Below are 24903 nucleotides of genomic sequence, written 5' to 3' on the forward strand. Positions count from 1 at the left end.
ACCCACCTAAATCTGCCAACCCAGTGCCTGCTACCCAGTCTGACATCCCAGTACGGCTATCTAGTCTGATGTGCCCGCTTTCCAGTCTGAAGTCCTGGTGCTTGCCTTGCAGCCTGATGTCTTGGTGCCCACCTTCCAGCCTGATGTCTTGATATTGGTATCCCAGTCTGGGGTCACGGTGTCCCAGTCTTTTAAACTGATACCCGTTATTCAGCTTTCTGGACCAGCGCCCAGTGTCCAGCTCGCTGACCCGGGCCCATTAACCAGCCCACTGAGCCGTGGCCCATTACCCAGCTTGCTGAGCCGATGCCTGTGATCCAGCTGGAATTTAAGGTGTTCGCTGTTCGGCTTAATGTCCCGGAGCCTGCTGCCCAGCTTTGATGACCCGGAGCCTGCTGCCCAGCCTGATGTGTTACTATCTGCTGCCCAACTTGAAGTACCCTTGCATGCTGCCCAGCTCGATGACTCAGAGCCTGCGGTCTGCTGGAGGGCAGATTTATATTGGCTGAAATCTTGCTGTGACTTAGTTTTACGCCACAGTCGCTCAAGAGCACGGCTAAAAAATTTTTGAGGCTTTTGGTATTGTCTGTCTGCCAGGGTTGTAGTGGTCGGGGCCTGATTCTGTGTTTATCCCCTTAAAGATCTTAAAAATGGAGTCCATTAAACCAGTGCAGCCAGATGGCAAAATACTATTTTTTGGATCTTCACAATAGCGATCTAAACATCCCAAAATATTTCCTTCTTTCATAATTTAAAGGCTTATGATCAGCTAGATGCATTTCCAGTTTAACAATCTACCTTTTGGCCTATGCAGGTCTCCGAGACTGTTCAAAAGGGTTCTCGTTCAGTGTTAGCTCCACTCAGAACAAGTTCTCCGGGTGCACTGCTATCTAAACAACATTATTTTTCTATCCAGAGGTCCAAAATAATTGCTGATGCACCAAGAGATTCTCATAAACACCCTGCTGGGATATGGCTGGTTTATTAACTCTCTCTAACTTAACAGTATACTGGGAGGTACTCTGCCAACTCTGTTCGGCTTCCACCAGAGAAAACCGTGGCAATCAAAGGAGGAATGCTGAAGACAGTAATCTGCACTTGTTTGACCATTTCTCAGTACCTCAATCTTTGGAGCACAAATGTCGTCATAACAATAATCCCTTGGGCACTCTGACTTCGACAGTTTGTGCTGGAAATCTTGGCACAATAAGGAATCAGAGTCTGGCACAGTTATCAACTGTCACTCAGTATGAGTAGGAGTATACGATGGTGGCTGAAGAGGGAAAATCGAATGAAGTTGCCCCATTAGAACCATTAGACTAGATCACAATTACTATTCATCTCAGGAAAGATAGCCTGGAAGGCACACTGTGAGAAACTGTCGATTAAGTCCAATGGGAGATTCCCAGCCAAGTGGGGTAGCCTTAAATACCCTAGAAATCCAAGCAGCTTCTTTAGCACATTTCGCCTTGCTACACAGAATCAAGGGAAGATCAGTCTCTCTGCAGTTGAGGGCAGCAGTTGCCTATATTCATTACCAAGGAGGAACTTGTGGCAATATGCTATTAAGAGAATCCCACACTGTTGGGGTCAGGAAATCACCTGCAAATTCGGAAAGCAGTTTACCTCCTAGGGGACTTGAACAGACAGACCGACCATCATGCAAACTTTCCAGAGCACGAGTAACCCTATACTGTAGGTCTTCTATGAGCTGGTCCACAGGTGGGGCCAACCAGACTACATTGCTTCTCACAGCTATTTCAAACTTAGGAGGATGTCTGAATCAGTTCCGCGCCCCAAGGCAGAGGGGACAAATGCCTTGATTTTCTCCATGGATCTGCAATCTAGCCTATATATTTTTCAAAAACATTTCTCATGAGATTCCTCTTAAGGCTGTTGAGAGTGAATATGGTAGTCATATCCATTCCTCCATTTTGACAATGAGTGCCTTGAGTTTTCATGGCCATTCATCTCCTGAGACAGAAGCCAATTCCCCTTTGCACATATGCAGGCCATGGCTGCAAACAGTAAGACTGATAGGGGAAGCTTGCGCACCTAGCCTGCTCCAGGATGATCTCTACCTTGGAGTGTGATAAGGCACTTTACTAACAATATCTATGCCAAAATCTGGAACAAGTTTGCCTTATTTCTCAGAAGGGTGAGATATTGACACTACTGTACCTCTGGTGACAGCTGTTCTGGACGACTTGTAGACCAGATTAGACATGAGCCTTAGCCTATATTCCTTGAGATTGCAAGTGTAGACTAGGTTATCAATAACAAGGCTTGAATGTGTTAAATATCCTTTTGCACAAATTTTGAAGGCAGGAGGTTTCAACCACCATGAAGGAGGATCTTTCTTAGTGGAATCTATCAGTGTTGCTGGATTTCAAATCAGTGCGAACATTTGCTCCAACAGAACAGTGTTCATTATCTACTAGGCAGTATCTATCGCAAGATCTTCAAGCAGAAGGATATATGAGATTGAAGCTTCGAGAGCTTTAGAAAAAGATATTTTCTTTCCAGAAGTAGTAGACTTGTGTCTGATAAATCATCTTGTATCAAGGGGAGTGACAGTCCTCCCATCTAACAGTCATCTGGGCATTGTCTGACTTCCCAGAGAATCACTCAGGAGGGTCACAAAAATTGGACGTGTACAGAACTTGAAGTCCCTATCCACAATTGCCCTTTTCAGATCATGCAATAAGTCTTTCATCTTTCTATCTGGAATTCGTCAGGGAAAAGAGGTTACCTCCTGGACTTGGTAGATTTGGTTGTGCATATAGGACGAGGGGTCGTGAACCTCCTTCAGTCGTGGATACATACTTCCCCAGATTGGTTTCAGTCTCATGGGCTGCCCATTTGAAGGTATCCATGGAATCCATCTGCAGGGAAGTATCATGATCATCCCAGGATACCTTTTCAAGCGGTACAGAGTAGATCCGGGGGGCTTGCCATTAGTGAACTGCAAAGGAAGGAGTGTTCCGTCTTCTGTCCCATTCTGATTAAAAATTGATTCGACAAGTAGAACCCACCCTGTCAGCTAGTTATTTAACACTAGTATGCTGCCATGGGGGTGCCAGGAAAATCGGAAATTGTATCAAATACTTACCGTAATTTTCCTTTCCTGACACCAAACCATGGCAGCATACGAACACACACTTGTACGTTTCAGTATGTACCTAATTACAAAGAATAGGGTGGGGCCTAACTAGGCCTTTAATTTATGCTATTCACTGGTCCTGAGGGAGCGGAAGAGAGGCAGAGCCTATTACTAGTATGCTGCCATGGTTTGACCAGGAAAGGAAAAATAGGATTTTTGTACTCACCATAAAATCCTTTTCTCTGAAGTTCATTGACGGACACGGCTCCAATCTTGACGCCACCTTCAGGAGAGGACTAAGCAGAACATGTTATACATGTGAAAAACAGAACTTTACAGTTCCACCCAGGGGGCAGTCCCTCTGGTAATAACCCTTCAGCCTGCTTCCTGCAGCTCAGTACGTCAACAAGCAGTATAACATAAACCAATAGGAGGGGAGGGTGCTGTGTCAGTCAAGGAACTTCAGAGAAAAGGATGTTACGAGTACAAAAATCATATTTTCTCTTGTTCATTGACGGACACAGCTCTAGTAATCTTGGCCATAGGGACGTCCCTAAGCAGTGTCATAACGAGGGGTGGGAACAGCAACATAACTTCACCCACAACCAGCAGCACTCCCTAACAGGGGAGTCACCATCTGAACTAACCGCATCAGAACTTGCGGTGAAAAAATGAAGCAACGTGTATTAATATTCAAAAAGGTAACTTTTTCTTAACAGAAGAGAGTGTAAAATTGCAACATTACTTGGCAGCCTGCAAAATTTTGAGGCTAAAGCAGGCATCAGACGAACTTTGTAAAGGTGTGAACGAACGACCAAGTCGCCGCTTTACACACTTGAGTGACTGCCGCTTGATGTTGGAAAGCCCAAGAGGTCCTAATTGCCCTGGTGGAATGGGCCATGACGGGAAAGGGGGGCACCTGCCCCTTCGAGGTGTAAGCCTGGACCACAATCTGTCTGATCCATCTGGAAATGGTGGCCGACGAGACCACCATCCCCTTTTTTTTTTTTTGGACCAGCTACCGAAACAGAGTCTGACTTCCGGAAGGGAGCCGTGGCAGACAGATATACCATTAGAGCCCAGACCACGTCCAGGGAATGGATGGCCACCTCCTTAGGAAGTGCCAGTTTAGGACACAGAGTCAAAATGTGGCTAGAGATCAATTTTCAAAAAATCTGTATGCATAAAGGTACCAATATCCCATTTCGTTTGAAAGATAGTAGAGTACTGGATAGGGGATTTTAAAGGTACATATTTCAGATATACACTAAAACCTGTTATTGTAAAAGTACAAAAAAGTCTCTTTATACACAGCACTCCAATAAAATGGACACAGACATGTATTCAGAGTCATAGGTATATACACAGAATCCCTATTAGCGGCACCGTTAAATTGCACAATTCCATACTTAAAATACTGCGTCCAAAAACTTCTACATGTTTTGCCAAAAGCGGCTTCATCAGTAAAAAATGGACGAAATTGTTCAAAAGTAATTTTTAGATAAATTCTGATATATATTCTCAACCTCAACATAGGTCCAGGGGTGACCACTTACAAGGAGTCAACCAAAAATGTCATCCGACAAACATGTTTTGCACATGGTCAAACACATATATATTCCAAGTGACTTAAAGCTTCTACAGGACATGAATTATAATAAAGCAATTTATAAGGTAAAAAAACTTTTAGGAAAATATGATAAAATAACTTATTCCTGGCTAGGGAAAATAAATATTCTAAAGATGGTGATACTACCAATTATGATATATAGTTTTCAAACTGTCCCTATTGTACCATCAAGAAAGGTTATGAAGGATTTAAGAGAAGCTGCAGAAAAGTTTTATATGGTCGCATAAGGTTCCTAGAATAGGAAGAGAAGTATTAATAAGAACAAAAACAAATGGAGGACTGGCAATGCCTGATTTCACCAAATATCTTCAAGCAGCATCAATAATGAGAATTATAGATTGGCAGCATAATGTAAAAAATAAACAATGGGTAAAGTTAGAAGAGGATATAATAGGGGCTAGAATAAAACCTCAACCATGGATAAAACCTAATTTAAGAATAGAAGAAAAGGAGTTACCCATCTTTGTAAAAACAACATTAAAAATTTGGGATGATGTAATAAAAAAAATAAATCTCTCCTCGTTGAGTGGCCCTATGACCCCATTATTTGCTAATCCGGAATTTAAACCAGCATTAAAAAGCAAAACATTTCTTAAATGGAATATACAGGAGCATGAGCGAATAATACAAATCTTGATAGATGGGAAAATGCCAACATTTCAGGAACTGGGATATGAATATAAAAATAAATGGCTACAATACACTCAGTTGAAAACATATATAGATCCTTTAATGATAAGTATTAACCACTTAATAACCGCCCTATAGCCAAATGACGGCTACAGGGCGGTTTCTTAACTCTGGGAGGCCGTCATATGACGTCCTCCCAGAATTCCGCTCTCGCGCGCCCCCTGGGGTGCGCACTCGAGAGCATCCGTGCTCATAGCGGCCGTTTACCACGTGATTGCTCCGTCAAATGATGGAGTGATCACTTGTAAACAAACCGGCGTCATGTTATGACGCCGGTTCCTCCCTCCCCCTCTCTGTACCGATCTGAACAGCGGAGGGGGAAGAGATCGGTGTCAGCAGCGATGTGGGCTGCATCTGCAGTGCCCACATCGCTGCTCACCGAAAATTAACCCCTGAATTCCCTGCAAATACTCTTCAATACTCTGCAATACCCTGCATTACCCTGAAATACCCTGAAATACCCTGCAATACCCTGAAATACTCTGCAATACCCTGAAATACCCTGAAATACTCTGCATTACTCTGCAATACCCTGCATTACCCTGCATTACCCTGCAATACTCTGCAATACCCTGCAATACCCTGCAACGCTCTGCAACACCCGCCAATACCCTGCAACACTCTGCAATGCTCTGCAACACCCACCAATACCCTGCAACACTCTGCAACACCCTCCAATATCCTGCAATGCTCTGCAACGCCATACTCCGAGATACCCAGCCATACTCTGAGATACCCAGCCATAGTCGGTGATACCCTGCAATACCCAGTCATAGACACCCCCCCTCCCGCCGCCCTCCGGTGCTTCTACCGACTCACCAATACGATCAAATCCAGAATCTTTTTTTTTTTTTTTCAGGCTTCCCAGCTTAGAGATGAGATGCGGGGTCTTATTGACCCCATATCTCACTGTAAAGAGGACCTGTCATGCCATATTCCTATTACAAGGGATGTTTACATTCCTTGTAATAGGAATAAAAGTGATCAAAAAATTTATTTTTGGGGAAAAAAATGTCAAACTAAAATAAATAAAGTAAAAATGAACAATAAAATATATATATTTTTTTTTAAAGCCGCCCCTGTCCCCATGTGCTTGCATGCAGAAGCGAACGCATACGTAAGTCCCGCCCACATATGAAAACGGTGTTCAAACCACACATGTGAGGTATCGCTGCGAACGTTAGAGCGAGAGCAATAATTCTAGCCCTAGACCTCCTCTGTAACTCAAAACATATAACCAGTAAAAAAAAAAAAAAAATCGTCGCCTATGGGGATTTTTAAGTAGCGACGTTTGGCGCCATTCCACGAGCCTGTGCAATTTTGAAGAGTGACATGTTAGGTATCGATTTACTCGGTGTAACTTCATCTTTCACATTATGCAAAAATTGGGCTAACTTTAGTGTGTGTTTTTTTTTTTTTTTTTTTTTTTTTTTAAGCACAAAACTGTTTTTTTTCCAAAAAAAAAGCATTCGAAAAATTGTTGCGCAAATACCGTGCAAGATAAAAAGTTGCAACGACCACCATTGTATTCTCCAGGGTGTTTGCTAAAAAAACATATATAATGTTTTGGGATTCTATGTAATTTTCTAGCAAATAAATGATGATTTTTACATGTAGGAGAGAAATGTCAGAATTGTCCTGGGTGCTCCAGAATGCCTGATGGGGCTCCATGCATGTTGGGCCTCTGTATGTGGCCACACTGTGTAAAAGTCTCACACATGTGGTATCGCCGTACTCGGGAGTAATAGCAGAATTTGTTTTGGGGTGTAATTTGTGGTATGCATATGCTGTGTGAGAAATAAACTGATAATATGACAATTTTGTGAAAAAAAAAAAAAAAGTAAAAAAAATCTTGATTTTGCAAAGAATTGTGGGAAAAAATGACAACTTCAAAAAACTCATCATGCCTCTTACTAAATACCTTGGAATGTCTTCTTTCCAAAAAGGGGTCATTTGGGGGGTAGTTGTACTTTTCTGGCATGTTAGGGTCTCAAGAATTGAAATAGGCCGTCAGTACTTCAGGTGTGATCAATTTTCAGATATTGGCACCATAGCTTGTAGACTCTATAACTTTCACAAAGACCAAATAATATCCACCAATTTGTACTTATTTTTACCAAAGATATGTAGTGGTATAAATTTTGGCCAAAATTTATGAAGAAAAAATTGCTAATCTGCTAAATTTTATAACAGAAACGAAGAAAAATTCATTTTTTTACAGAATTTTCTGTATTTTTTCTTTTATAGCACAAAAAATAAAAAACCCAGCGGTGATTAAATACCACCAAAAGAAAGCTCCATTTGTGTGAAAAAAAGGACAAAAATGTCATATAGGTCCAGTGTTGCATGACTGAGTAATTAATTGTCATTCAAAATGTGAGAGCACCGAAAGCTGAAAATTGGTCTGGTTATTAAGGGTGTTTAAGTGCCCAGTGGTCAAGTGGTTAATAGACAGTTAACTGTGTTTGAGCAAATAGCATTGAATAAGGACAAAGCGAATAAAAAACTTTCTAAGATATACAATCTATTACTCCCTTTTGGTGACACTAAAAAAAATGGCAGCAGTGAAAAAATGGGAGGAGGAAATAGGGAAAGTGTTGACAGAGAAGGAATGGGAAGGCATATTTGGAGGAATACATAAACTATCGGTATCAATCAAGTATCAAGAAAAAAACTATAAAGTTGCAATAAGATGGTATAGAAGCCCAGTAGTAATGAATAGAATAAATAAAAGGAACCCTGAAACCTGTTGGAGATGCAGAATAGAAAAGGGTACTCTAGAACACATATGGTATAGCTGTTACAAGATAAGAGACTTTTGGGGTAAGATAATAAAAATATATCAGCGTGTGACAGGTACAACGATAAAAATGGATATAATTATAGTACTATTCTCTCTCACACCTAACTCACTAACACAGAAAGAGATAGAGTTTTTGCACTGTATGACTACAGCTGCAAAAGTTGTAATAGCGCGAAAATGGAAAAGGAAAATGCTCCATTAATAATAGAGTGGAAATGTGAAATGAGTGAAATACACTATATGGAGAAGCAAATAAGAGAAGAAGGTTATGTGGAGAATCCGATCTCAAAGTATTGGAAAAGATGGGAGGAGTTTTGTACCTCAGGGAATTTGAAAAAATATTTGTAAGTTAGGAGCGTTGGGGTAGGTGGGAGGGATGATGGTTGATGGATGATTTATAATTCAATATTTTTTTATTTTTTATTTTTTTTTATAGAAAGGTGTAGTAGCTGATGATTGTTAGGTATGATGATGGTTGTTTTGTATGTTTTATAATTGTAAAGAAAGATTTGAAACAAACATGGCTGTGTTGGGTCACCCGTGGGGGGGGGGAGGGTGACTTGGTGTAAATTTTATCACAGCGGATATTGAATTTTAATTCCTAAGTTTACGCGTAATATATCTAGTATCACTATTGGGAGCTCAAGCACATGGAGGCCAGGCAAATAACACACAGCACACCTCTTAATAAGGTATAACGTCTTGACACGCACACCTGAAAATCAGTTGGTGTGCGTTATCACATGAAAGATGGGGGGGAAAAAAGCCAAACCAATGTATCTTCATGATACAAACTGAGGTATGTTCTCAATAGATGGTTCCACATGTGCTGTCCTCCCATGCTGAACCTGAGCTCCTCAAGTGTCTTCTCTTGCAGAGCTCAGGTTCAGCATGGAGGACAGTGTCAGGGCTCACTTAACCCTTCCTCCTCTGGGCTGGCCGCTCAGCTGTCGGCTAATTGCCAGCTCTTTTCTCTCTCCACAGTTACCAGCTGTTCCCGATGATGCTCGTCTGACCTGCCTATTTTAAGCCTTCCAGCTCATTCCTCCATTGCCTTCACGTTGGTCACATCACAAGGAACCATCTCCTGCTGTTTGTTTCAAGACTGACTTGCTGACATCCCTCCTGGCTTCTTATCCTGCTTGCAGTTGCTCTCCTTGGATCCCTGACTTCTGGATTGGCTGATTAACTGATCTAGTTTATGAACTTTGGACTGGCTGACTACCCAATCTGGCTACTGGACTCTGGCTATGCTTGACTCTGCTTTTTTTCTATTTGCCTTTTTATTTTTATTATTAATAAACAAGTGTGATTTGATTGTACTTCTGTCTCAGTCTGTTTCATGGTTCCTGACAGACTCTGAATACATGCCTGTATCCATTTTATTGGAGTCTTGTGTATTAATAAAGAGACTTTTTGTATTTATACACTACAACATGTTATTGTAAATCTGAAATATGTACCTTTTTAAAATCCCCTATCCAGTACTCTACTATCTTAGGACACAGATGGTAGCACAATGTCTTCATTGATGGAAAAGCCGAAAACCACCTTAGTTAGAACAGAAGGTTGTGCCAATGCGATTAACTTAATATACGCAGCACGGAAACTACAAACCTTGATGGTGCTCCTGTCGACGGATGCTGGGAAAGCCTTCGACAGGGTGAGTTGGCCCTTTCTCTTTGAAACCCTTCAGAGCATAGGTCTGAGAGAGAGAGAATGATGAACTGGGTGCAAGCAATCTATTCTTGCCCGTCAACTCGGGTGACAGTTAATGGCCACCTGTCACCACCATTTCTAATAACAAATGGGACCAGACAGGGGTGACCCCTTTCAACCCCTGATATTCATTCTTACCCTCGAACCCTTTCTAAGACTTATCAGAGACAACCCAAATATTTCAGGGCTTAGATATGAATGAATGAATGAATGCCACCCTTTCCCCAAAAATAGCAGCATTTGCAGATGACCTACTATTCTTCCTGTCCAGCCCATTGATATCCATCCCAAATCTGCTTGCGGAACTTACATAGTTACATAGTTAGTCAGGTTGAAAAAAGACACAAGTCCATCCAGTTCAACCTTAAAAACAAATAAATAAAATAAAAAATAATCGTACAATCCAAATACCCAATTTTATGCCCACAATTGATCCAGAGGAAGGCGAAAAAAAAAAAACCCCAGCAGAGCATGCTCCAATTTGCTACAGCAGATGAAAAAAATTCCTTCCTGATCCCCCAAGAGGCGATCGGATTTTCCCTGGATCAACTTTACCTATGTTAGTACCCAGTTATATTATGTACATTCAGGAAAGTATCCAGGCCTTTCTTAAAGCAATCTATTGAGCTGGCCAGAACCACCTCTGGCGGGAGTCTATTCCACATTTTCACAGCTCTAACTGTGAAGAAACCTTTCTGTACTTGAAGATGAAATCTCTTTTCCTCTAGACGTAAAGAGTGCCCCCTTGTCCTCTGGGTTAACCGTACAGAGAACAACTCAACACCAAGTTCACTATATGGACCCCTAATATATTTGAACATGTTGATCATATCCCCCCTTATTCTCCTCTTCTCAAGAGTGAATAAATTCAGTTCCTCTAATCTTTCCTCATAGCTGAGTTCCTTCATGCCTCTTATCAGTTTGGTTGCCCTTCTCTGCACTTTCTCCAGTTCCCCGATTATCCTTTTTGAGAACTGGTGCCCAAAACTGAACTGCATATTCCAGGTGAGGTCTTACTAATGATTTGAACAGGGGCAAAATGATATCTCTCTCTCTGGAGTCCATACCTCTCATAATACAAGAAAGGACTTTGCTCGCTTTGGAAACAGCAGCTTGGCATTGCATGCTATTATTGAGCTTATGATCTACCAAAACCCCCAGATCCTTTTCCACTATGGATCCCCCCAGTTGTACTCCCCCTAGCATGTATGATGCATGCATATTCCTAGCCCCCAAGTGCATAACTTTACATTTATCAACATTAAACCTCATCTGCCACATAGTCTCCCAATTAGACAGTGTATTGAGGTCGGCTTGTAAATTGGAGACATCCTGTAAGGACGTTATTCCACTGCATATCTTGGTGTCATCTGCAAAGACAGAAATGTTACTTTTGATCCCAGACCCAATATCATTTATAAAGATGTTAAAAAGTAAGGGTCCCAGCACTGAACCTTGGGGTACACCACTGATAACCTCTTATAGATAACCTCTTATAGATAGACCATTCAGAGTAAGAATCATTAATCACTACTCTCTGAATTCTGTCTTTTAGCCAATTTTCTATCCATTTACAAACTGATATTTCCAAACCTGTAGACTTTACCTTACACATGAGCCGTGTGTGGGGAACTGTATCGAACGCTTTTGCAAAATCCAAGTATACCACGTCCACCGCCACCCCTCTGTCCAAGGTTTTACTTACCTCCTCATAAAAAGAAATCAGATTTGTCTGACAACTTCTGTCTTTCATGAATCCATGTTGTCTGTTGCTTAAAGTGTTTTTGTTCAGCAAGAACTCGTTGATGTGGTCTTTTATTAAACGCTCCAGTATCTTCCCAGCTATAGAAGTTAAGCTAACAGGTCTATAGTTACTTGGTAAAGACTTTGATCCCTTTTTAAATATAGGCACCACGTTCGCCCTGCGCCAATCCAGTGGGACTATTCCCATCATTAATGAGTCCCTAAAAATTAGATACAATGGCTCTGAAATTACAGAGCTCCATTCTTTTAGGATCCGTGGGTGGATGCCATCAGGGCCAGGTGCTTTATCCACCTTTATTCTGTCTAAATATTTCTGGACCATATCACTTTTGAGCCATTGTGGATCATTTGGGGCTGTGTCACTATCACCCCCATTATGGACATGCGCTCCCCCATGCTCTTTTGTGTACACAGAGCTGAAGAAAGTATTTAATTAGCCTTCTCTTTGTCCCCAGTCACCCACTCTAGATTATTTTGTAAAGGGCCTACATGCTCAGACTTGACCTTTTTACTATTAATATATTTGAAGAATTTTTTGGGGTTTGTCCTACTATCTTTTGCAATCTGTCGTTCGTTTTGAATTTTTGCATCCTTGATTTCCTTTTTACATATTCTGTTAAATTCTTTGTAACATTTAAATGTCACTAGTGATCCTTCATTTTTATATTTTTTAAAAGCTCTTCTCTTATAGTTTATAGCTTTTTTAACTTTGGCTGTGAGCCACATAGGTTTTGTTTTTAGCCTTTTAAACTTATTGCCCATGGGAATATACTTTGCAGTGAGGTCCCAAACAGTCTTTTTGAAGAATTCCCATTTCTGTTCTGTGCCCATTGAAGCAAATATTCTCTCCCAGTCTAAGTCCTGGAGAGCAGCCCTCATCCTTGGAAAATTTGCTCTCTTGAAGTTAAGTGTTTTTATCTTACCCGTATGTATTTCTTGTTTAGCACTAACATCAAAGGAAATCATGTTATGATCACTGCTACCCAGGTGTTCCTTTATCTGGACATTAGTAATAAGCTCTGCATGGTTTGAGATTACCAGGTCCAACAGAGCTTCATTCCTAGTTGGGGCCTCAATAAACTGGACCATAAAATTATCATGTAATAGGTTTATCATTTTTTGCCCTTTAACTGTCCCAGCAGTGCCATTACTCCAGTCAATTTCTGGGTAGTTAAAATCCCCCATTATTATCACTGTCCCAGCCCTTGCAGCCCTTTCCATCTGTGCAAGGAGCTGAGTCTCCACCTCCTCATTAACATTGGGTGGTCTATAACAAACTCCAACGATTACGGTAACTTGGAACTACACCCATCTAAATGCAGTTCCACCCTTAATGCTTCAAACTCATCACACTCTCCATCCACCAGGTCCTCTTTCACACTTGCTTTGAGATCACTTCTCACATAGAGACAGACCCCGCCACCTTTCCTTTTTACCCTGTCTCTCCGAAAGAGTGCATAGCCAGGAATATTAATAGCCCAGTCATGTGAGGATTGAAGCCAAGTTTCAGCAATACCGATTACATCATAGCTCTCCTCATGCACCACAGCTTCCAACTCACCTATTTTGCTTGGCAGACTTCTGGCATTGGTGTACAAACACTTTAATGCATTATTACATTTTGCTCTGGTGTTTTTTCATATTTTTAGTAGTACAAATTGCCCTATAGTTTTCAATGGCTGTTTGCAACATGGGAAATTTCTTGTCACCTGCCATATCCCACCCCCCATCTATCCCCATTCCACCCTCCATTAATGTCTGACCCCTAACTGACCTGTCTGCCCAATGTAATTCTGGTTCACCCTTCCCCCTCAAACCCAGTTTAAATACTCCTCCAGCCTTCCCATAAACCTCTCCCCCAGCACAGCAGACCCACTTCCATTCAAGTGCAAACCATCGTTAGCATATAGGTTGCACCCCAATGAAAAGTCAGCCCAGTGCTCTAGAAACCCAAATCCCTCCTCCCTACACCAGGTCTTTAGCCATGCATTCAGCTCTCTAATCACCCCCTGCCTTTCCTTTGTTGCGCATGGCACAGGCAATATTTCAGAGAATATCACCTTTGAGGTCCTTCCCTTCAACTTGCAGCCTAGTTCTCTAAATTGATTCTTAAGGAGCCTCCACCTTCCATGTATACGGTCATTGGTTCCAACGTGGACCAAGACTGCTGGGTCATACCCAGCCCCTCCCAGTAATTTATCCACCCGGTCCACCACATGCCGAACCCTAGCACCAGGGAGACAGCAAACTATTCGGTTGAGGCGATCCTGGCGACAAATTATTATATCAGTCCTTCTGATTATAGAATCCCCTATAACCATCAACTGTCTAGGCCTATCTGCACTCCCCTCACCTCCTCTACTAGATGGGCTGCTCTCCCGGGTGTTAGGGGGAGCAGTGACATCTAGGGCTGCCACCTCTGTGTTTGCCACCTCCACATCTTCACCCAACTCTGCAAATTTGTTTTGATGCACAAACACAGGACTGGCCTTCCTTTTCTGCAAGACCCTTCCACTCCCTCTAACTACATTAACCCATCTTCCTATGTGATAATCCTGACTTGCCCCTCCACCCTCCACATCAACCCTACTGACCACCTGCTCAGCGAGCAGAGGACCCCTTTCAAGGTTGTCCTTTCCGCCCAGTGTTGCAACTTGCTCCTCCAGATCTCTAATGTGAGCTTCCAGAAGGGCAACCTGCTCACATCTGTCACAGCGGTATGCATCCTGGAGCTCTTGCACCAGTTTTGCATACATGTGGCACACTGTGCACTGAGCAAAACCTTCAACCCTGCTAGCACTCATTTCCCAGTTACAATACAATTACTTTAAGGAAGTTTAAGATGTTACTTATAGGCTAGAGACTCCTGTCTTAACTCCTGTTTTCAACTCCTGGTTATTAACTCTCCACTTTAGTTCAAAATTCCACTTGTGTTCACAAAATCCACATGCAAACCACCAACAGGGAGCAAGCTCCTTGAGGAGTTTGTATAACTACCTTTATACACCTGTGAACAATTAACCCCTCCCCTAAATTAGCAGGAAGAAAGAGAGAGACGTATGAAAAACTGTCACTCTTTCTCATTAATTACCAGAAATCTGAGGCATTAGAGGTCGCTATGCCACCATCCTTAGCTGCTCTGATTAGGGTAGATTTCCCCTTTAAATGGGCCTCATCCCATATCAAATATCTTGGCATATTTCTACTACTATTTCAGTAGAATAAAGGACATCTTCTCTCTCAACTCAACTATAAAAAAAAGACCTACAGACCTGGAAAAACGGAATGTTCTCTTGGTTTGGGCGGTGTGCCTTAATAAAAATGAACATCATGCCTCGGATACTATACCACTTCCAGGAACATCCTATACGAATTCCCACTTCCGTCGTCAAAGCGGTTAACAGGACCTTTTGTCAGGTTTGTCTGGGCCCAAAAACCCCCTCAGAAAAATTTTATATTTGCACCGGCGCTCAGATCTACCCCTTCTTTCTTTATAGGCTCGCTGCAAACCCAATCTAGCGCACCCACCTTGTGGGTTAAAGATAAGTGCACAATATGTACTTGGGGGTTGCGTCTCCTTCTAACAGTCCTCCCCAATTTATAAAGAATACTTAAACCAAATGTGTACCAAACTCGTATATAAACACTACCTCTATTGTCACAAAAAATGATCACCCCAAAATAACCCCCAAACAATTTGAACCAAAAAACACTAATTATATTGTATCATAAGTTTCATGTGAATTCATATCTCATTCAATCATTAAATCACAGTCCTTTTTATGCAATGGTTCTTTTCAATCAGCTTGCGTTGTTTCAACTTTATTCATGTTCACCTTCTGGTGGGTAGTCCACATATATCACCCAAAAAACAAGATCGTGCCACCACCACCTCAAAGAATGGCCACTCACCAGACTTCACCATACAAAGAGCCCTCGGTTCATTCAACGGATAACCAATCCTCAATTAACTCTCCCGTTAACAATTCCTCAATTTCAGTGTACCCATACAAAAGTAGATAAGACCAACATAGTGTAAAACCGTAACACCTTTTAATTAAGAAATTATTTTAAAACATATTGCACTCACATTTCAGTGTGTCTATTAGCTGACACCAAACTTATCCAGCCATATGAGAATTGCATGGGAAAAAGGGCAAGCCGATGTTCTGTAGGTGGTGCTCTCCTCCCTCCACTCGGCCAACCTGTTCATGGCTATTCCTTAAAGAAAATGTATCTCCCACAGCTTAATTAAATCTTAATTAACCACTTAAGGACCGCCGCATGGCAATGTACGTCGGTACAATGGCACCGACAGGCACAAGCACGTACATGTACGTGCTCGCCTTCCAGCGGGTGGGGGTCCGATCGGACCCCCTCCCGCTGGATGCGGCGGTCCGTTTCACTGCAGGAGCGATCGGGGATGAGGGGATGGCCGTTGGTTTCTGGCCATCACCTCTCGATCGCTCCTGGCGAATGAGAAGCTTCCCCCACTGTGTATAGTAAACACAGGCAGGGAGGAAGCGATGTCATTCTCCTCGGGGCGGTCTTATTGACCGGACTACGAGGAGAACAGTGAAAGTAAGTGTGCACCAACACTACACTGACATGTAGGCACACACAGGCACACAAACCCCCCCCGATCACCCCCACATTCGCCCCCCGCCCCCCTTCCCATTCACAGTGTCACTGATTGCAGTGATCATTTATTTATTGATCACTGCATTTAGTGTCAGTTGTGACAGTAAAAACTGTCAGGGCAGTTAATGTTAGGTCCAGGGTAGCCCCCCTACCCCCCCCAATAATGGTTTAACCCCCTGATTGCCCCTAGAGTTAACCCTTTCACCCCCTTTTGCCAGTGTCACTAAGCAATCGTTTTTCTGATCGCTGCATTAGTGTCACTGGTGCCGTTAGGTAGCTAGTTTATTTTTTTAGGTACACCGCCAGGTTTTTATAGCGCTAGGTACCCCCGATATACTACCCAATAATGATTTTAACCCCCTGATTGCCCCTAGTTAACCCTTTCACCCCCTTTTGCCAGTATCACTAAGCGATCGTTTTTCTGATCGCTGCATTAGTGTCACTGGTGCTGTTAGGTAGCTAGTTTATTTTTTTAGGTTCACCGCCAGGTTTTTGTAGTGCTAGGTACCCCCATATACTACCCAATAATGGTTTTAACCCCCTGATTGCCCCAGTTAACCCTTTCACCAGCGATCACCGTATAAGTGTCACTGGTGACGCTGGTTAGCCAGTTAGTTATTTAGGTTCCCCGTCAGGTTTTTATATAGCGCCAGGGACCCCCATACACTACCTAATAAAGATTTTAACCCCCTGATTGCCCCTAGTTAACCCTTTCACCAGTGATCACCGTATAAGTGTTACGGGTGACTCTGGTTAGTTAGTTTGCTTTTTATAGCATCAGGGCACCCACCATTTATTACCCAATAAAGGTTTAACCCCCTGATCACCCGGCGGGTGATATCAATTAGGTTTTAGGGTCAGGGTCTGTGTCGCCCCAGGCAGCGCTAGGTTAGTGCCAGTACTGCTAACACCCACGCGCAAAGCATACACCTCCCGTAGTGGTATAGAATCTGAACAGATCAATATCTGACTGATCGGATCTATACTAGCGTCCCCAGCAGCTTAGGGTTCCAAAAAAACGCATTGTTAGCGGGATCAGCCCAGATACCTGCTAGCACCTGCGTTTTGCCCCTCCGCCCAACCCAACCAAGTGCAGTATCGATCGATCACTGTCACCTACAATACACTAAACACATAACTGCAGCGTTCGCAGAGTCAGGCCTGATCCCTGCGATCGCTAAAGCCGCGTACACACGGGCGGATTGTATGGCCTACTTAGTCCGTCATACAATCCGACGGACAGTCCGTCATACTTTCGAATGAACGGACTTGACCACACACACCACTTTTTGAGCGGACTAATACGGCGTACTAAGTCCGCCATACTATCCGCCCTACTTTTGAAATGAACGGACTCGCCAACACACGCGGAGGAAAGTCCGCTCATTTCGAGCGCGTCTCCAGGTAGGCGGGGCCCGGTCTTCTGTCGCCGCCGCCTTCCGTTCTTCTTCTTCTTCTTCTTCAGGAGATGTTGCCTCGACGATCTCTGCGGCCGGAATGCCAGGGACGCACTGCGCGGCCACTTATATAGGGACAATGGGCGGTGTCACATGGCTTTATGTCACATGGGTTGGTCACATGGGTTGATGTCACATGGGGACTATGACATCGTAAGGGGGCGGGGTCACCATGTGACATAAAGCCATGTGACACCACCCCTTGTCCCTATATAAGTGGCCGCACAGTGCGTCCCTGGCATTCCGGCCGGAGAGATCGTCGAGGCAACATCTCCTGGAGAAGAAGAAGAAGAAGAAGAAGAACGGAAGGCGTCGGCGGCGACAGAAGACCGGGCCACCGCCTGTAAAAGAGCTATAAGAAGGCGCGGTGGCCCGGCAGAAGAACCGAAGAGGGGGACAAGACCCCCGAAGTCGGGAGAAGAGGCCGGTGGCGAGGAAGAAAGCCGGACTCCTCCGCTAGCAAAAGAGCTACAAGAAGATAGCGGAGGAGTCCGGCGAGAAGACCCCCGAAGACGGAAGACCCCCGGAGCTGTGCAATAAAGTATTTTATCTCGTGTGTTGTGTTTTTTTTTGTACTTTTATTTTACAGGTGAATGGGTAGGGGTACATTGTACCCCATACTCATTCACATAGGGTGGGGGGCCGGTATCCGGGGGCCCCCTTATTAAAGGGGGCTCCCGGATTCCAATAAGCCCCCCGCCCGCAGACCCCGACAACCCTGGCCGTTGGTTGTCGGGGTCTGCGGGCGGGGGGCTTATTGGAATCCGGGAGCCCCCTTTAATAAGGGGGCCCCCGGATACCGGCCCCCCACCCTATGTGAATGAGTATGGGGTACAATGTACCCCTACCCATTCACCTGTAAAATAAAAGTACAAAAAAAAACACAACACACGAGATAAAATACTTTATTGCACAGCTCCGGGGGTCTTCCGTCTTCGGGGGTCTTCTCGCCGGACTCCTCCGCTATCTTCTTGTAGCTCTTTTGCTAGCGGAGGAGTCCGGCTTTCTTCCTCGCCACCGGCCTCTTCTCCCGACTTCGGGGGTCTTGTCCCCCTCTTCGGTTCTTCTGCCGGGCCACCGCGCCTTCTTATAGCTCTTTTAGAGGCGGTGGCCCGGTCGTCTTCTGCTGCCGCCGCCGCCCGTTCTTCTTCTTCTTCTCCAGGAGATGTTGCCTCGACGATCTCCCTGTCCGGAATGCCAGGGACGCGCTGCGCTGCTACTTATATAGGGACAATGGGGCGGTGTCACATGGGTTGATGTCACAGTCGCCATGTGACACCGCCCCATTGTCCCTATATAAGTAGCAGCGCGTCCCTGGCATTGGCCCTTGTCCTCATCAACATGGGGACAAGGTGCTTTGGGGTGGGGGGGCCACACGGCCCCCCCTTCCCCAAGGCACCCCCCCATGTTGAGGGCACGCGGCCTGGTATGGCTCAGGAGGGGGGGGGGCGCTCGCTCGCCCCCCTTTCCTGGCCGGCCGGGTAGCGTGCTCGGACAAGGGTCTGTTGTGGACTTGGGGGGGACCCCCACGCCGATTTTTTTCGGTGTTGGGGTTCCCCTTTAAGTCCATACCAGGCGGCGGGGCCAGCGACGTCTCCTTCGCGGGCCCCGCCTACCTGGATACCCGCTCAAAATGAGCGGACTTTTCTCCGGGCGGGAAAAGTCCGCTCATTTCAAAAGTACGGCGGACTGGCATACACAAGGGCGGATTGTCCGCCGAAATGCGAGTACGACGGACAGTATTTCGAAAAATCCGAAATACTTAGTACGCCGGTCTGCACGCTGAAAACGTCCGCTGAAGCCCACACACGAGCGGACTGTCCGCTGAAATGTGTTTCGGCGGACTAAGTAGGCCATACAGTCCGCCCGTGTGTACGCGGCATAACAGTTTTTTTTGGTAGCGTTTTATATTTAAATCCTGAAGGCGGTGCTTGGTTTTCGGGGTCCCGTATGCGTCTAGGCTCCCAAAAAGTCCCCCACATGTGGTATCCCCGTACTCGGGAGAAGCAGCAGAATTTATTTTGGGGTGTAATTTCACTTATGCCCATAGCATGTGTGAGCAATATATCATTTAGTGACAACTTTGTGAAAAAAAAAAATTGTAATATTCCTGCAACTTGTGGCAAAATATAAAATATTTCATGGACTCAACATGCCTCTCAGTAAATAGCTTGGGGTGTCTACTTTCCAAAATGGGGTCATTTAGGGGGGTTTTGTGCTATTTTGGCATTTTATGGCCTTCGAAACTGCGATAGGTAGTGAGGAGTGAAATCAAAAATTTGCACCCTTAGAAATCCTGAAGGCAGTGATTGGTTTTTGGGGTGCCGTACGCGGCAAGACTCCCAAAAAGTCCCACATAAGTGGTATCCCCTTACTCAGGAGAAGCAGCAGAATATATTTTGGGGTGCAATTCCACATATAACTATGGCATGTGTGAGCAATATATCATTTAGTGACAACTTTTTGTAAACTTTTTTTTGTCATTATTCAATCACTTGGGACAAAAAAAAATATTCAATGGGCTCAACATGCCCCTCAGCAATTTCCTTGGGGTGTCTACTTTTCAAAATGGGGTCATTTGGGGGGGGGGTTTGTACTGCCCTGCCATTTTAGCACCTCAAGAAATGAGATAGGCAGTCATAAATTAAAAGCTGTGTAAATTCCAGAAAATGTTTGTGGACGCTATAACTTTTGCGCAAACCAATAAATATATGCTTATTGACATTTTTTTACTAAAGACATGTGGCTGAATAAATTTTGCCCTAAATGTATGACTAAAATTGAGTTTATTCGATTTTTCTTATAACAAAAAGTAGAAAATATATTTTTTTCTCAAAATTTTCGGTCTTTTTCCATTTATATCGCAAAAAATAAAAATCGCAGAAGCAATCAAATACCATCAAAAGAAAGCTCTATTTGTGGGAAGAAAAGGATGCAAATTTTGTTTGGGTACAACATTGCATGACCGCATAATTACCAGTTAAAGCAGTGCAGTGCAAAATTGTAAAAAGACCTCTGGTCCTTAGGCTGACAATTGGTCCGGGGCTGAAGTGGTTAAAGGTGTTAGCCCCCATACACACGGTCGGACATTCCGGGAACCAAATCCGTCGGATAAATTCCAACGGATTTAGTCTGGAAGTGGTGTTGCATACACACGGTCAGACTAAGTTGTCGGAATTTCCGCTTGCCAAGAACGCGATGACGTAAGCCGCGTACGACGGCACTAGAAAAGGGAAGTTCAGCACCACGTCCAGCACCCTTTGGGCTCCTTCTGCTGATCTCGTGTTTATCGCGTGTTAGTAGAAGTTTGGTGAGAGACGATTCACGCTTTTCAGATTTGTGCTTCAGTTCGTTACTGCTCTTCAGTTTGTGATTATCAGTGCGTGTAGTCAGTAAGCATTTGTTGCTCATTGTGGACTATATCTTGGTATAGTATGCTTTGATTTGCATTGCTTATTGTCTGCCAGATTTTATTTTATTTTTTGGTTGGGCCAAACTCATTAGGAACCCCCCTCCCCCTAACTGCTAGGTCAGCTGATAGCAGTCCTCTATCTGCTGACTTTGCCAAACCCAATACCCACTCTACCTACCTTTTTTTTCCTGGTCAGATTTATGGACGAATTCACCAAAGCATGTAGTGCAAGGGCCTGCCTTAATACTTTCAAATGCTACAGTAAGGAGGGGCTGCCCAAAGTATAGCACATTATTTCTGCATTCAGCTCTCAATGAAGTGGAGAGGGTTACCTGTCCAAAACATCCCCCCCCCCCCTCATTTTTTGCAAGGGCTCATCAGGTGGGGGGATGGGGTACATAGTGATGACTCTGATAAGGGGACCTTTATACTTTAGGCTTTAAATACTCATTTCCCAAAATGTTATACTGATATTGTCCAAAAATGTTTGTGTCTAATCTACAATGTTGATGTGCCAAATTACTATTTTTTTTTTTCTTGTTTCAGTCCACAGTTTCCTTCAACGCCACAGGAATGGCAGACTGTGGCCTCCCACTTTGCCAGCCGTTGGGAATTTCCCAATTGTGGAGGTGCAAATGATGGGAAACACGTCCACATCGTCCCACCCCCCAACTCGGGATTGTACTATTATAATTACAAGGGGTTTAATAGTACCGTGATGTTGGCAGTGGTGTCAGCGACCTATGACTTCCTTTATGTGGACGTGGGACAAAATGGCCGGATGTCAGATGGTGGAGTGTTCGCACAGACGGAATTCTACTGGTGTCTCCAGAGTGGCAGTCTGGGCTTGCCACCCCCAGAGGAGAATGTATAAGAACTACCGTTCGTTTTCGTCATGGATGAGGCGTTTGCCCTGGCAAACCACCTGATGCGGCCTTTCCCGATGAGGACCCTTACCCCGGATCAAAGGCTCTTTCATTTCCGGCTGGCCAGAGCCAGAAGAGTCGTGGAGAACACTTTTGGAATACTGGCCAGCCGGTTCCACCTATTTTTGACACCAATCCACATGGCGGAATATAAACTAAATCACATAGTGCTTTCCTGCTGTGTTCTGCACAATTTTTTGAAAAAACATTCAGCTAACTATGTGGTCTCAGTTGGCCCACATGCAGACTTGCCTGAAAATGACAATCTCAAGGCCCTTGAAGCTGCTCGTCCTGGCTTGCCCCCCCAAAGCGCCCGCGAGGTCAAAACCCAATACATGGAGTACTTTGTGGGTAGGGGGGCCATTGATATGCCAGACAATGTCTGAGAGGCATTTTTTAAATACATTTTTCTTTGAAACTACAATAATCTTTGTTTTTATTTACTGCTTGGCTTTGTTTTAGGTGTCTCCTAGGTATTTTTGCTTTTTTTTTTTTTTTTTTGGGCCTTTTTCTACAACAGTGCAAACCCAAGTTCTGAATGAGATGAGGCGGCAGTCTCTTCTTCAGATAATCTTATTATGTTGTGGGTCTGCTACACACACACACCTTGTTTTTGTTGCTAATGTATGTAGTGCATTACTAACAAAAATATTTCTAATTTTCAGCATCATGGCAGAAATATGTGGGGTCAGGAAAATGGCATGATTGGGGAAATGTAAACATCACTGTGGGTGTTATTTACTAAAGGTACATCCACTAAAAAGCAAAAGTGTACCTGAAACTGCACTTGGAGTGCACAGTGGATTTGCCGTTAGTAAACTTTACTCCATATCCCGCTTTTGCGCATTGAAAAAGGAAGCCACACATTGTTGATAATTTCACTTTTTACTCAAAGCACATTCACATGTGCGTTTAGAAAAGGGTTTTACAACAAACCAACATATTTGGTGTATAGAAAACATTATTTTGGGTAACATTTTTATAACTTGGCGTTTTTGTGTAAACAGGCATGTATCAAAGCATAACATACAGTACACAGGAACTTACAAAGTTCAACTTTGAAAAGTGAAGACAATATCAGACATGAGTTTGTACAAACTGTGCTGATATTGCCTTCATCAGATGGGGTGTCACCCCTGGAAAAGCCAAATTTAGAAGATGCACACACTGAGAATACAAAAGTGGCAATTTTCCTCCTGATCCCATGCCTAATGTCAACATGTGCGATCTCCCACCATGGGGTATCAATGTACATGTTTTGGGGGTGCAACCCCTTCATCTCAGCCACTTGCCACAAAACACGTACATTGATCCCCCATAATGGGAGACAGTACATGTTGACACACTGTGCATCTTCCAAATTTGGCTTTTTGAAAAATATACGTTTTTTGAAAAAAAAAAAAACTATGCTAGCTAGTTTGGGGTGTTTCAGACTCTCCCCAAAACATCAATGATGTTCTTCTGTATAAATCAAAAAGTAAATATAAATCAACAACTCCACTTTGTCAAATCAATATCACCTTGTGGCGCTTAATTAGTGCAACCCCCCCCATATACCCTTGCAGAGATATATACACTTCTCTGTAAAGTGAATGAAAAAGGCTACCTAGCCCTTATTACACTTATCTGTAAAATGTGTATACCCTAATTCACCAAAGAATATATAAATAAAAATAGAACGTCTATACAAATATATATATATATATATATATATATATATATATATATATATATATATATTTATCACGATAAACAAAAATATACACTTCCTTTGCAATGTTAGTGAACAACACAACAAATTTAATTATCCTTAAACCACAAAGTGCGAATGTGTAAAATAATTAATAAAAGAGAAAAGAGAGAAAAAATTTCCTGAAAAGTGTCCAAAAAAGACTATTATTAATATAAACAGGACCATCAAATCCTTTTCCTGTGCAGTTTCTTGTCAGTGTCCATAAGATGATAAAACCTTCACCACACCAGCCGTGACAGTGACCCCCCCTTGATGGAGCACTCACCAACTACAGCGCCTAGCACTCTCGCACCAGGCTCAACAGGCGTTTTGAATCACTTAAATGAGGACCGTAGATGTTCAGCACTCAGCAAGTATTTTTCCTCTTTTCAGGCTCCAGTAAGGCTATCCCTCAAAATCCCTCAAAGAGAAAAAGAGAGGCCTCCCATAGTGCAACACTATAAAATATCTTTAAAGCGGAGGGCCGGTTATAAAAAAAAAAAAAAAAAAAAAGTCAGCAGCTGCAAACACTGCAGCTGCTGACTTAATAAACACACTCACCTGTCCAGGGCGCCCGCGATGTCGGCCGCCCGAGGCCGACCCGTCCCTCGGCTCTCAGGTCCCGGCGCCGCCATCCCTTGTAAGGGAAACAGGCAGCGGAGCCTTATGGCTTCACTGCCCGTTTCCTACTGCGCATGCGCGAGTCCCGCAGCTACTGCGCATGCGCGAGTCCCGCAGCGCTTTCTGAATGGGACGCGCTGTGTTCTGGAACACACAGTTCCCAGAACACAGCGCGACTCATTACCCAGAAGACGCCGCGACGAAGAGAGAAGACAGAAGATCTCCGCGGAGGAGGAAGAGGAAGATTAGGATAAAGTGCCTAGCAACAGGCATTTCTGGTAAGTAAAAAAAAATAATTTTTTTCATTTTTTTTTTTAGATTTTTTGTAATTTTTAACATTTTTTTTGTTTTTCAGGGTGGCCCTCCCCTTTAATAGCAAACTTTTAAAAGCCACTCAATAATGCA

The 24903-nt window shown here is 43.6% G+C and overlaps 1 long non-coding RNA gene across 1 annotated transcript in view; it reads left to right on the forward strand.

Annotated features, from left to right (window-relative positions):
- The window catches only part of LOC143996729 (uncharacterized), a 56868-nt gene extending 47257 nt beyond the window's left edge, over positions 1 to 9611 (forward strand). The window contains exon 3 of the long non-coding RNA XR_013277588.1: positions 9211 to 9611. This is a non-coding gene — a long non-coding RNA (uncharacterized LOC143996729). The remainder of the gene's footprint in view (positions 1 to 9210) is intronic.
- The last annotated feature ends 15292 nt before the right edge of the window (positions 9612 to 24903 follow it).

The sequence above is a fragment of the Lithobates pipiens genome, unplaced genomic scaffold (assembly GCF_037356315.1).
Source record: "Lithobates pipiens isolate NorthernLeopardFrog02 unplaced genomic scaffold, aLitPip1_a1.2 Scaffold_19, whole genome shotgun sequence".
In the NCBI taxonomy this organism is placed as follows: domain Eukaryota; kingdom Metazoa; phylum Chordata; class Amphibia; order Anura; family Ranidae; genus Lithobates; species Lithobates pipiens.